The following is a 12,827-nucleotide window of genomic DNA, read 5'->3' on the forward strand; positions in this document are numbered from 1 at the left end:
GACTATTTCAATGACAATGTTGTGGCCCATTTTAGACAAATCGTAAAGGAACGGGAGGTACAGAGCTCTATGGACAGATTTGTTGTGCGACAGAGGTCCAGTGACTCTCAAGCTGGTCCTAGTGGCATTAAAAGAAGAAGGGAAGTAACCCCGGAAAAGGACTTGCTACCTCAAGTCGTAATGGAAGGGGATTCCCCTTCTAAACAGTAAGAAGATAATGCTCTCCCCTCCTCCCATCCCATCAATCATCACCAGATCTTCAATAAAAGTAAGTGTCATGTAATTGTGCATGCCTTTTTCAGTTTGTGTGTATTAAAATTAACATTTCATGTGGTAAAAAAAAATTTTTTTCATACTTTTGGGCGTCTTGCACGGATTAATTTTATTTCCATTATTTCTTATGGGGAAAATTCATTCGCATAACGATTATTTCGCATAACAATTATCCCTCTTGCACGGATTAAAATCGTTAACCGGGGGTCCACTGTAGTACCAACACTCTTATATATAGGTGTGAAGCTTGGGTTGTAAATGCTGCAGCGAGAAGGCAGTTGGAGGCAGTGGAGATGTCCTGTCTAAGGGCAATGTGTGGTGTAAATATTATGCAGAAAATTCGGAGTGTGGAAATTAGGAGAAGGTGTGGAGTTAATAAAAGTATTAGTCAGACGGCTGAAGAGGGTTTGTTGAGGTAGTTTGGTCATTTAGAGAGAATGGATCAAAGTAGAATGACATGGAGAGCATACAAACTGTAGGGGAAGGAAGGCGGGGTAGGGGTCATATTCAAAAAGGTTAGAGGAAGGGGGGTAAAGGAGGAGGTGTGGGCGAGGGGTTTGGACTTCCAGCAAGCGTGTGTGAGCATGTTAGATAGGAGTGAATGGAGACGAATGGTATTTGGGACCTGACGAGCTGTTGGAGTATGAGCAGGGTAATATTTAGTGAAGGGATTTGAGTCCTGGAAATGGGAAATACAATGCCTGCACTCTACAGGAGGGGTTTGGAATATTGGCAGTTTGGAGGGATATATTGTGCATTTTTATACGTATATACTTCTAAGGATAGGGTGGATAGGGGGGCAATGTGGCAGATGTTGCAAGTGTATGGTGTAGGAGGTAGGTTACTGAAAGCAGTGAAGAGTTTTTACGAGGATAGTGAGGCTCAAGTTAGAGTATGTAGGAAAGAGGGAAATTTTTTCCCAGTAAAAGTAGGCCTTAGACAAGGATGTGTGATGTCACCGTGGTTGTTTAATATATTTATAGATGGGGTTGTAAGAGAAGTAAATGCGAGGGTCTTGGCAAGAGGCGTGGAGTTAAAAGATAAAGAATCACACACAAAGTGGGAGTTGTCACAGCTGCTCTTTGCTGATGACACTGTGCTCTTGGGAGATTCTGAAGAGAAGTTGCAGAGATTGGTGGATGAATTTGGTAGGGTGTGCAAAAGAAGAAAATTAAAGGTGAATACAGGAAAGAGTAAGGTTATGAGGATAACAAAAAGATTAGGTGATGAAAGATTGAATATCAGATTGGAGGGAGAGAGTATGGAGGAGGTGAACGTATTCAGATATTTGGGAGTGGACGTGTCAGCGGATGGGTCTATGAAAGATGAGGTGAATCATAGAATTGATGAGGGAAAAAGAGTGAGTGGTGCACTTAGGAGTCTGTGGAGACAAAGAACTTTGTCCTTGGAGGCAAAGAGGGGAATGTATGAGAGTATAGTTTTACCAACGCTCTTATATGGGTGTGAAGCGTGGGTGATGAATGTTGCAGCGAGGAGAAGGCTGGAGGCAGTGGAGATGTCATGTCTGAGGGCAATGTGTGGTGTGAATATAATGCAGAGAATTCGTAGTTTGGAAGTTAGGAGGAGGTGCGGGATTACCAAAACTGTTGTCCAGAGGGCTGAGGAAGGGTTGTTGAGGTGGTTCGGACATGTAGAGAGAATGGAGCGAAACAGAATGACTTCAAGAGTGTATCAGTCTGTAGTGGAAGGAAGGCGGGGTAGGGGTCGGCCTAGGAAAGGTTGGAGGGAGGGGGTAAAGGAGGTTTTGTGTGCGAGGGGCTTGGACTTCCAGGAGGCATGCATGAGCGTGTTTGATAGGAGTGAATGGAGACAAATGGTTTTTAATACTTGACGTGCTGTTGGAGTGTGAGCAAAGTAACATTTATGAAGGGATTCAGGGAAACCGGCAGGCCGGACTTGAGTCCTGGAGATGGGAAGTACAGTGCCTGCACTCTGAAGGAGGGGTGTTAATGTTGCAGTTTAAAAACTGTAGTGTAAAGCACCCTTCTGGCAAGACAGTGATGGAGTGAATGATGGTGAAAGTTTTTCTTTTTCGGGCCACCCTGCCTTGGTGGGAATCGGCCAGTGTGATAATAAAAAAAAAAAAAAAATAACTTCTAAGCTGTTGTATTCTGGGCACCTCTGCAAAAATAGAAATTTATTTAACCCTTTGAGGGTCGCCAGGCCCTCTCAAAGACTTGTTCTCAGGTTCACCAAATTTTCAAAAAAAAAAAATTATTATTTGTTATGAAAAGATAGAGAATCTTTTCCCAATCATAATGACACCAAAAGTATGAAATTTGATGGAAAACTTACGGAATTATGCTCTCGCAAAGCTAGTTGTCTCGACGATGTTTACACATCAGTGATTTTGCCCACTTTGAGCCCTATTTTCGGCCAATTCCAGTGTACTAGTCGACAAAAATCATAACTATTTCGCTAGAACTCCATTTTTTCTATCGAATGAGTACAAGAAACCACCCATTTACCGATTTCAACTATCCAATAAAGTGGTCAGAATTCAGCAATTTTGCCAATTTCACACAAATTTCAAAAGATGCCAATTTCCAAATAGGGTCCAGAATAAACAAGAAAGACATTCCTGGCACTAAAATAACAAGTTCTCTGTTCGTTAGTCACATCCTCAGGCCCCTCTTATATTTCTTTGGCTTTCCACTTTGAATTTTTATTCTTACAAAAAATGGAATATTTACTGTTATACAGACTACTGCATTAGTGTAGAAATGGTATAAATAATATCAGCGCACTTGTGAAAGAATATTAGACTCACCAGTTGATGTGGATTGGACGCTTGGCATGATTTGTTTACTTTTGAACTTTGGTAAAAATCGAACATTTCTGCTACTTTGAGCTCAATTTTAAGGTACTTTTCATTGTAAAACCAGTCAAAATCATCTCAATTTCTGTAAAATGTCTTCCATTCTATAAAATGAGACCAAGAAAACTAGAATACAACAATAAATAACATACAAAAATACAGTGCAAAGTTGCCGTTTTAATGCAAAAACACGGCCAAAGTTTTTTTTTTCTCATTATGCACCGTGTTCTGCAGGATTTTTTTTATACTGCACACATTGACCACATAGACACATTCTTTCATATGTAGGCCTACCAGCTTTCTCTCACTAGATTTGAGGGCGCTAGAATACAGGCGTACTAGTACATCAAAAACCCTGGGGCGTAAGCCGTACTAGTACGGCCGAAACCCCCGAAGGGTTAAATCCATGTATCCTGCAGAAATAATGGACAGTTCTGATTTGACCCCTTTCACTATCCACACCCATCCCCACACACACACACACACACACACACACCATTATTTTTTTTTATTCTGAAATGGTAGAGAATCTTTTTCTGAAGGTGATGACACCAAAAGTACAAAATTTGATGGAAAACTTAATTACGCAGGTGGAAAGTTAGCAGGTTCAGAACAATTTACACATCAGTTTTACCCAATTTGAGTCCTATTTGTCAATTCCATTTCTCCATTCGACCAAATTCTTAGCTATTTCACTAGTATGCCTTCTGTTCTATTGATTGAGCACAAGAAACTACTCATTCAACTACGTCTGTCCTACGAAGTACACAGAAATTGGTAATTTGGCCAGTGTTACACAAAATACAAAAATAGTCCAAAACAATGTAGACATTACTAGGACTAAAACATTTCCCCTGCTCGTTATTCATGTCCCCAGGCCTCTTCTATATTACACTTGCCTTCCATGTTGAATTTATAATCACAAAATTAGAAGATTTCCCCCTCTGATAATTGATATAACCATGTATGATTGGTTTGTGTCGTCCCAATAATTAAATTGAACCTATTAAAAACCCATAAATCAGACCAGGGGTTGGGGTGTAGAGAGGGCATACCTATCCTCAGGAAAATTGGCAAGAATTTGAATATTTCCACTATTATGAGCTCATTTCAAACTACTTTCAGTCTTGAAAAGCAAACAAAATAATCTCTTATTTCAGTGGTATGTCTTCCTTTCTATCAATTGATACCAAATAACAGCCAGTAAGCCCATAACAACCATCAGAAATGGCACTGCAGATTCATTATTTTAAACCATTCGTGTGGTTGAAGTTTGGCTTTTCCCATCATGCGCTGTGTGGGGCAGAATTATTTTTATGCTGAGTACACACTACGCAAGCCTATTCTTTCATATCTAGACCAAAGTTTGCTGCTTGCAGTTTATCTGAGTGAGTTGAGCTCTAGACATTGAAGTACATGAAGGACCCCTGGCCTCAGTAACAGTTCTGCATGTGGGCCACTGAAAGGGTTAATGGACAGTCCATTAAATATGAAATTAACCTTCCTAGTGGACCATGGGAGTGACAGATAGTTTGGGATTGAACAGATTTTGTCCATTATTGAATGTTGTCTGGGCACTGATTGTCTTAAATCTGAAATCCATTAACTGGGGGTCCATTAAATCGAGGTTTTACTGTATTTGTGAATGCACAGAGTACCATTCTCAAAGTTTCTTAATGTATGTATTTTCTTTTCCAGATGCAAATGAAGATGAAGGCAGTTGTCTTCAGAACACTTGGGATTTGTAACTAGAGGCTGCGGGTGGGGAGGAAGCTTGTGAAGAAGCTGCCTCAGATATAGGATATTTTCTCACCATGCCTATCTATGAGAAATGTATGATCACTTTACGAGATTGACAATAATTTTTTGTCAATTCACAGTTGTCATAAAACCTGATTTCATTTTATAAATGTATATTTCTTTGTTTCTTTCAAGTTGTAACACTTGACTGTACTATGAAGGTCACTTGGATCCTAAGTATTGTGATGATCATTACATTTTTAACTTCTTAATCATTCGACCCCCATGAGACTAGTAGGATTCGTGTTATTTTGCATTTTAGGGTTCTCCAGTTTTTATAAGGTATGAATGGGTGAATGTCGATAGTATGCCATACCTTTCACATATAATTCCATAAAGATGAAAATTATAACATTTGTAAATTGTGGTAGTACAAATTAAAATGAAAGGTATGGACTGTTTCTATTAAGTTTTTGTGAACAATGAAGTTCCACAGTTCTTAATCTTGTTTTATTAAAAACCCATATTTGATTATCAAGTGGGATTTGTCTTGCTGCATGTAAAAATTACAAATGAATATTTATGAAATAAAATCTTTAAAACCTCAACTAATCTATAAACTCCAACACTGCAACCAATGTAAATTGCTCGGGCTAAATTTGAAAAAATTTAAGAAATAAATAAAATGTGGCATTTAAGATTTTTAGTATAACTAATTCAGGAGTAATTTTGCAGTTCAAAGGACCTTGTTGCCACTGGCAGATGCATCTGTAACAGGAGCTAACAAGAAATTTGTGGAATTTTAAACCTGACTGGTCTTGAGCCCTGGTCTTGGAGAAAGGTTTCAAAATACACGTGTTGATAATGAATGTGCTGTTTGACCATAAAGTACTAGTAGGTTCTTCCTAAAGCAAATTAGTATAATGCAAATATGCCAGTGAGGGGGGCTCTTGATCTAAAGAACTGGACCAAACCCGAATGCTTCCCATTCACCCGACTATATGACCCCTACATATTTAACACTCCCTATGAATAGAAGTAACAATGTAACTGGCAGATCTTGGCCAATTTAGTTATCAGTTACCCGAGCTGAGTCTTAATATAATGACATGGAGTTATGGTCAAGGTTTTGCATGTATTGTGTCAGAACTTTAATATTAAAACCATTTGTGTAGTTAATGTAGATACAAGTGCTGTATGACCCTTATGGGTTTAGTGCTTAGTAATGATTGTAATAATTTAAATTTAAATTGGGAATTTGATGAGCAAAATTATAATTTAAAATTTAAGCTGGGAATTTGTTGTGTGAAATTAAACTTAAATCTTCATTTACTTTAAGATTTAAGAGTGATAATGCACTACATTTGTATATCATTTATTGTCCAGTGGTTTGCATAATCAACGGAATGGAGTCAGTTTTATAATTACAACTTCAAGAGGGACTACCTGTCTCAGCTAAGGGGCTGAGGATCAAAAATAAATACCCCAATCTTGCAACTCTCCATTTGGTGTCTGGTTAAATTTTACCCTTAACCCTTTTTACCCCCATCGACTTCAAGGAATCTCAAGGGAGGTTCCTTTAAGTTTGAGGGGTTTTTGAAAAAAGGAATTAGACATGTACTCTCTCTTGGATCAAACCTGAATGCCTCCCATTCTTCACCCCTACAAGTTTAGTTCTCCCCCAGGAATATAAAATACCATTTAGTGAGGCCTAGCTCCTATATAGAGGGAAAAAGGACACTTATCATCCTTGTTCTAACATAGCTTATGTTAGTAGTTCTGTGGTTGTCTTACCACTCCACTTGAAGGTAATAGATTATATTCTGGCATCTAGCAGGGCTTCTGACAAAGGTGCTGTACAATGTTACTGGAGGTTGTCTGTGGGTCCAGGAGTGGCAATTGAAGGTGCGACTAGGTGTCATTTCTGATTCGCCAGCCACTATTAGCTGAAAGACGATTGCGCTTTTAGTGCTTTCGTCTACTAAGGTGGGTTTGCTAAGTCTACCTCTGTTCTGGAGGTGTCGTCCTCTTATTTGCAGGTTGGTAGATAGTGGCAATCTGTCCTGTCAAATGTGTGATATGGAAACTTACTCTTCACTGGTAGGATTGCTGATCTATCCTTCATATAACAAGTAAATCTTTACTACTAACATTCAGTATAGTACATACCTTTACTTTCCTGTGTTCTTAATCCTATAATATTTACTTGCCAAGTAGGGAGGCCTGGTCTGAGACAAGGCCATGGGGAAGGTAATCCCCAGAACCACATATAGATGAAGCAGAAAGAGTGACTTGGTCATTGCTAAGAGAGCAAACAGTGCTGAAAGAGTATACACACCATTTGAAAACCTCTTCCACTGACAGAAATGCTACAAACACTGCATTGGACATGCATTACACCTACTAAAATGTGAGCTGTACTGCATCAGCACAAAAGATACTGACCAAGCCAATAAAACAAATTTAGCTCCACATCATTGGCAGGATCGCAGTGACTACTTGGTTCTTGCTACGGAAAGGTTGTCATCCCTCAAATGGTGATACATCAAATCTGTACAGGCTGCTTCAGATGTACAATAATTAGATTTTCAACACTTCTGAGTCACAAGGATTGAAACTTGTATTCGCCCTGCTCGTAAACAGAAACATGACTAATATAGCAAAACTGATCTTCGATAACCAGAAACCCCTCTCTCCCCCCTTGGTATGTATCATAATAATGCCTACTAGTGAGGGAACTCAAACCCACACCATAACTGTGCTGGAACTTAGTTGACCTATGATAAGACTGATGTTGAAACTCTTCATCTCTATCGCCTGTGCTCCACCATCCCACAAAGTCCTCTAAAACAGTGCCTTTGACACCACATTCTGAAAGACCTTCAAAATTTGTCTGAAAACCTTGCAACAGCACTGTCATTCCTTCACGTACTTCATTCTCCAACCAACCCCTTTAAAATTCCACTTCTATCCCAGAAGTACAAGTGCTCCCACACACTTAACCTAGCCTTCCCCACATGAGCCAACTAAGTATCTCTACTTTCTTTTGGTTCCTGCCAGTATCTGTAATGTATTACATTCCTCACCCATCCTAATTTCATTTGGCTCCTAGCAATATCTGTTCTCTGTATTACTTTCCTCGCCTGTCCTAATTTCTTTTGGTTCCTGTCGGTATCTGCTCTGTATTACTTTCCTTCCCCTCAAGGAAGGTTCCTTGATGCTGGTAAGGGGCTCTTGATCTAGGGAATTGGATCTGTGCTCCAGTTCCCTGAATTGAGTCTGAATACCTTCCATCCCCCCTCCCCCCCACAGGCGCTGTATAATCCTACGGGATTAGCGCTTCCCCTTGATTATAATAAATCAAAGGATATGAGGAACTTGGGGAGGCGCCAAATGTTGGTTTCTTTGTATCTAACTTTATTGCCTCGCTTTCCCCATATGTCATATGATCTCTACAAGTTTAATATTTTCCTTTCATTAGAATCCTCTTCCTTGGATCAAATTTAATTGCCTCCCATTTCCCAGGTGTTGCATGACACAAGTTTAAGACTTAACTCACGAATGTAATAAGACCCCTGTACAGGTAATGATAAGACACCGGAAGTCAGAGGAGTCTTCATTGTATAAACTCAAGGGAGGTTCTTTACAGCCAGTTGGGGCTCCTGATCTAAGGAATCAGACCTCTTCACCCTTGGGTCAGATCTGTATGACTCCACTATGGGTTTGGCACCCCCAAAATATAAAAATAATTCTTTATTGCACCAAGTTTCTCCACTGAATTGATCCATTACTGTACATGATTAAGCCATTTTTCTGAATGAAAACCCCTCAAAGGAGGTTCCTTGATGCTGGTGAGGGGCTCTTGATATAGGGAATTGAAACTGTGCTCCGGTTCCCTGAATACCTTCCATGCGCTGTATAATAATAATGGATTTTAAACCTGGCAAACGCAAGATTAGGAAAATTGGCATAGGTTAAAGAGAATAATAGTAAATTTAATGGCCTCTAGCGAATGTTTGCAGGAATCTCGAACGAGACGACTTGAAGCCAAGAGGAATGAATGAACAGATAGTAATAATTATAATAATGGTGATTATCTGAACATACCAACAGTAGAGAACTGTTAGATAAAAGGACACAAGTGCAACTAATGTGACATTTTATTGTGTCAACGATTCGCTCAACAGGAGCTTTATCAAGCTGTTACCACAACAAAATGTCACATTAGTTGCACTTGTGTCCTTTTACCTAACATACTGTCGGTAATTCTACCAACATTAATAAAGTAGAGAACTGCAATAGGCCTACTGGCCTATTATGGATGCAAGTCAGCCAACCCGAAATGCCTCGGCATGATAGTGGCTTTCTTTGCTCCAATCATATTATGTAAACACACACTGTAACCTTAGCAACGAAATACATATTATATTTATTTATTTACTTATTTTATTTATAACCACCTTTTTTATGTTACCTGCCCATTCCATCGTTGCTCGGTTGGTAGCGGCCTCAGCTCGCTCACTTAGGTACCGGGCCCCTCAAGGAAGGCTCCTTGATGCTGGTGAGGGGCTCTTGATTCAGGTAATTGGATCTGTGCTCCAGTTTCCTGAATTAAGCCTGAATACCTTCCACATCCCCCCACAGGCGCTGTATAATCCTACGGGTTTAGCGCTTCCCCCTTGATTATAATAATAATGAGGTACCGGGGTTCGATCCCCGGCACGAATGGAAACATTAGACATGTTTCCTGAAGATAAAACAAGATTTGTTTGAATTTTCAATCCGGAGGGTTAGCCACCCAGGATAACTCAAGAAAGTCAGTGCGTCATCGAAGACTGTTTTATTTCCATTAGCGTCCCTCAGTCTTGTCCCTCAGGATACCACCCACAACAGTGGACTAACATCGAGTACCTAATTAATGCTACGTGGACAGAGACAGCAGGTATATGGAAACGCCTAGCATTTTCTCCCTTGACGGGGATCGAACCAGGGACACTCAGTGTGTGAGGCGATAGCATTGTCAACCAAGTCACGGGACACCCTAAACTCTTTGCTGCTGTTCACCAGCAGTAAGTAGGCACATTGATTATGAGCTACTGTCGTGAGCAAAAAAGTTTATTTAGGCACAGGTACACAAACACAATTATCATATATAGTGTAAATTACCTAGGGTAACCCCCAAAAAGTCACTGACTTATTTCCGTTGATGGCCTTGATTTCAATTGGGGTCCTTGATTTCCACCGAGGTCCTTGATTTCCATCGAGGTCCTTGATTTCCATTGGGATCCACACCTTGAGCAAGATAATTAAAAGGATCACAAAGGAAACAAGATACATCAAGTGTCCTCCATGACTACCTAACTTACACACACAATTTGACTGGGTAATCCCGGATTAAACTAATCCAAATAAAACATTGGTACATGTTCACAACAAGCGCCATCTATTGCATTAAAGTGAAGTTAGGTTAGTAGTGCCATCTAGTGGTTGATACAAGAGGTGTTAGAGAGGGTGGCGCGGCCTGAGTGTGGCAGCTGAGTACCACCATCACCACCAAAGCTGCGTCACCTCCATCACATCTCATCTTTATATATCGGTTTTTCTCCGTTAAGTGCATGTTCCCATCAGGTAAGTGTCTGGTCCTGGGAAGATGATTATGTGGGGAGTGCACCCAGATGTGTTAGAAGGGAAGTAAATAAGTGGTTTTTGGGTATATTAGGGGAATGTGTGAAGGCGGTGAAAGGGAGACAATGGAGATGGGAGAGGCGGCCATTACGAGGCACCACGGTCTTTTATTTCAAATTCCTGCATTTATAAATTGGTTTAATTAACCCTTGAGGGTTTCTACGAATATTTTAAAGACTTTCTAGTATTTTTTTTCAAATAATTTGTATCTACAATTTTTTTCTTGCAACTTCGATTAATACATATGACGCCATCCATGTTTTATCATTAATTTCCCCTTCATTTCTTCCTCTTTTCGGCTCGCGTGTACTTCCCATGACTATTTCGAATAACTGTAAGCCGGCAATACAATTTCCGTGTATTTAAAAACTTGATCGGATAGTAGAAATACGCAGGATTATGTGAAGGATTTTCTCCGGATCCAACAAAATGGACTCCTCAGCCTACGTCGTGAGGACATTTTATATATATGTACGTATATATAAATAAGTTTTATTTGGCAAGAGTACAGTTCACGATAAGTAAATGAAGCATAATTAGACGTTAATACCGCGTAAACTGTTAAAGCAACGTAGATTAAATATGATTGCCAGAAAGTTAAAATTAGATTTTTTTTATGAAGCTTTTGTTGCGTGTTTGCAACATTGAATCATTGCTTGTGTTCTATTGTTAATAATATATTATTTATTTAGTCGTTAATGGGACTTGCCTTCAGTATCAGCTGTTATTTTCAAGGTTTAAAAAGTTAGTTAAATGAGTCAGTATTTACTTTACGCCTCAGGTGTACTTTTATGGAATTTTTTCCAGTACCGTGTTTAATGGAGCTATTTATATTTAGTATGTATGGGATTTTTTTTTTTCACGATTCAACCAAATTTTACCTAACTTACACAGACTTTGACTAAAAATTTCATGGCCTAGGTTAGGTTGGTTGTTCCTTTACTAAATTTACTTATTAAAAGAGAATTTTCTTATTTGTCCAGAATCTCTATTGCATAACTCATTTAAAAGTACATGAGTATTAAAATGTATATATACCGTGCCTATTATCACTAAATATTTAAAAACATGTACTTTTTTTTTACCATGGAATTGTTATAAAAGATAAATGAATGTGTCCTGGGATAAAAAAAAAAAGATATAACAAATGCAAGATTAAGAATGAATTATGTCCTGCCTTCTATTTAACTTAGTCTAACTTTACCACATTTGCTTAAATTGGCTACAAATGCATAGATGGGTTCGTATCATTGATTTATTTCATAATCAGCCTGACCTCAATAGTGGGTAAAATTAGTAGAATCAGTCACTTGGTACAATTTGAAGTTCCCTTAAACATAATTTGACAAGCATGTGTAGCTAAGGCTTAATGTTTGAGTTATGGCATTTTGTTAATGACATTGTCTACTGGGGACTTTATCAATTCATTCAGAGAATAACATGTGAGTATACATAGTGGTTGGGGAGAGGACTCATTGTAAAAAAAATGTTGCACATAATTACTGTACCTATTTGTAGCTACAGGAGCAAAGCTGTGCTCATGGTGTCCCATCCTCGGAGTAGGTGAGGTTAAGACGAGATTTGTTTGGAGATTTAACCCAGAGTGGTAGTCACCTAGGATAACCCAAGAAAGTCTGTGTTTCCTCAAGGACTTTTATCCTATTTCCATTGAGGTTCTTTAATCTTGTCCCCTGGGATGCAACCCACACCAGCCTACTAACACCCAGGTATCTACTTATTACTAGGTGAACAGGGAATCCAGTTGTAAGAGCATAAGAAGGAACACTGCAGCAGGTCTACTGGCCCCTTGTGAGGCAGGTCCAAGTCACCCACTGGCTTAAGCCACTGACCCAACCTTGTCAGTTCCAGGTCACAGCCACTTGAGGAAACATACCCGTTTCCACCTGGCCAGGGATTAAAATATTGACACTGTGTGAGGCGAGGGCATTGCCTACTGAGCCATGGGACGTGCAAAGCATCCTCTCTCGGTCCACAGCTAGATTCAAACCTACACACTCTGCATCAAAGTACACAATACTTTAGCCATACAGCCAGATCCAGTAGTAACAGCCTGGTTGATCAGGCCCTGGTCATCCACTGTGAGGCCTGGTTGAGGACCAGGCCATGGGGGTGTTTATCCTCAGAACTATATCCAGGTAGACAGGTAGGAACATAAATTCAGGAAAACATACGAGGATGATAAAGTTGAACCAGTGTCGGAAAATTTGCCTACAAAAACCTCTCGAGGGAAGTTCATCGATTCCAGTGAGGGGCTTCTGATCTAAGGAAT

General features: G+C 39.6%; 1 protein-coding gene across 2 annotated transcripts in view; it reads left to right on the forward strand.

The window, feature by feature from the left end:
* The window catches only part of LOC128702102 (serine/arginine-rich splicing factor 3), a 44,119-nt gene extending 38,659 nt beyond the window's left edge, over positions 1–5,460 (forward strand). For both annotated transcript variants that reach the window (XM_070102804.1, XM_070102805.1), the window contains exon 7: positions 4,811–5,460. The gene's annotated coding sequence lies outside the window, so the exon portion shown is untranslated. The remainder of the gene's footprint in view (positions 1–4,810) is intronic.
* The last annotated feature ends 7,367 nt before the right edge of the window (positions 5,461–12,827 follow it).

The sequence above is a fragment of the Cherax quadricarinatus genome, chromosome 83, assembly GCF_038502225.1.
Source record: "Cherax quadricarinatus isolate ZL_2023a chromosome 83, ASM3850222v1, whole genome shotgun sequence".
Lineage (NCBI taxonomy): Eukaryota > Metazoa > Arthropoda > Malacostraca > Decapoda > Parastacidae > Cherax > Cherax quadricarinatus.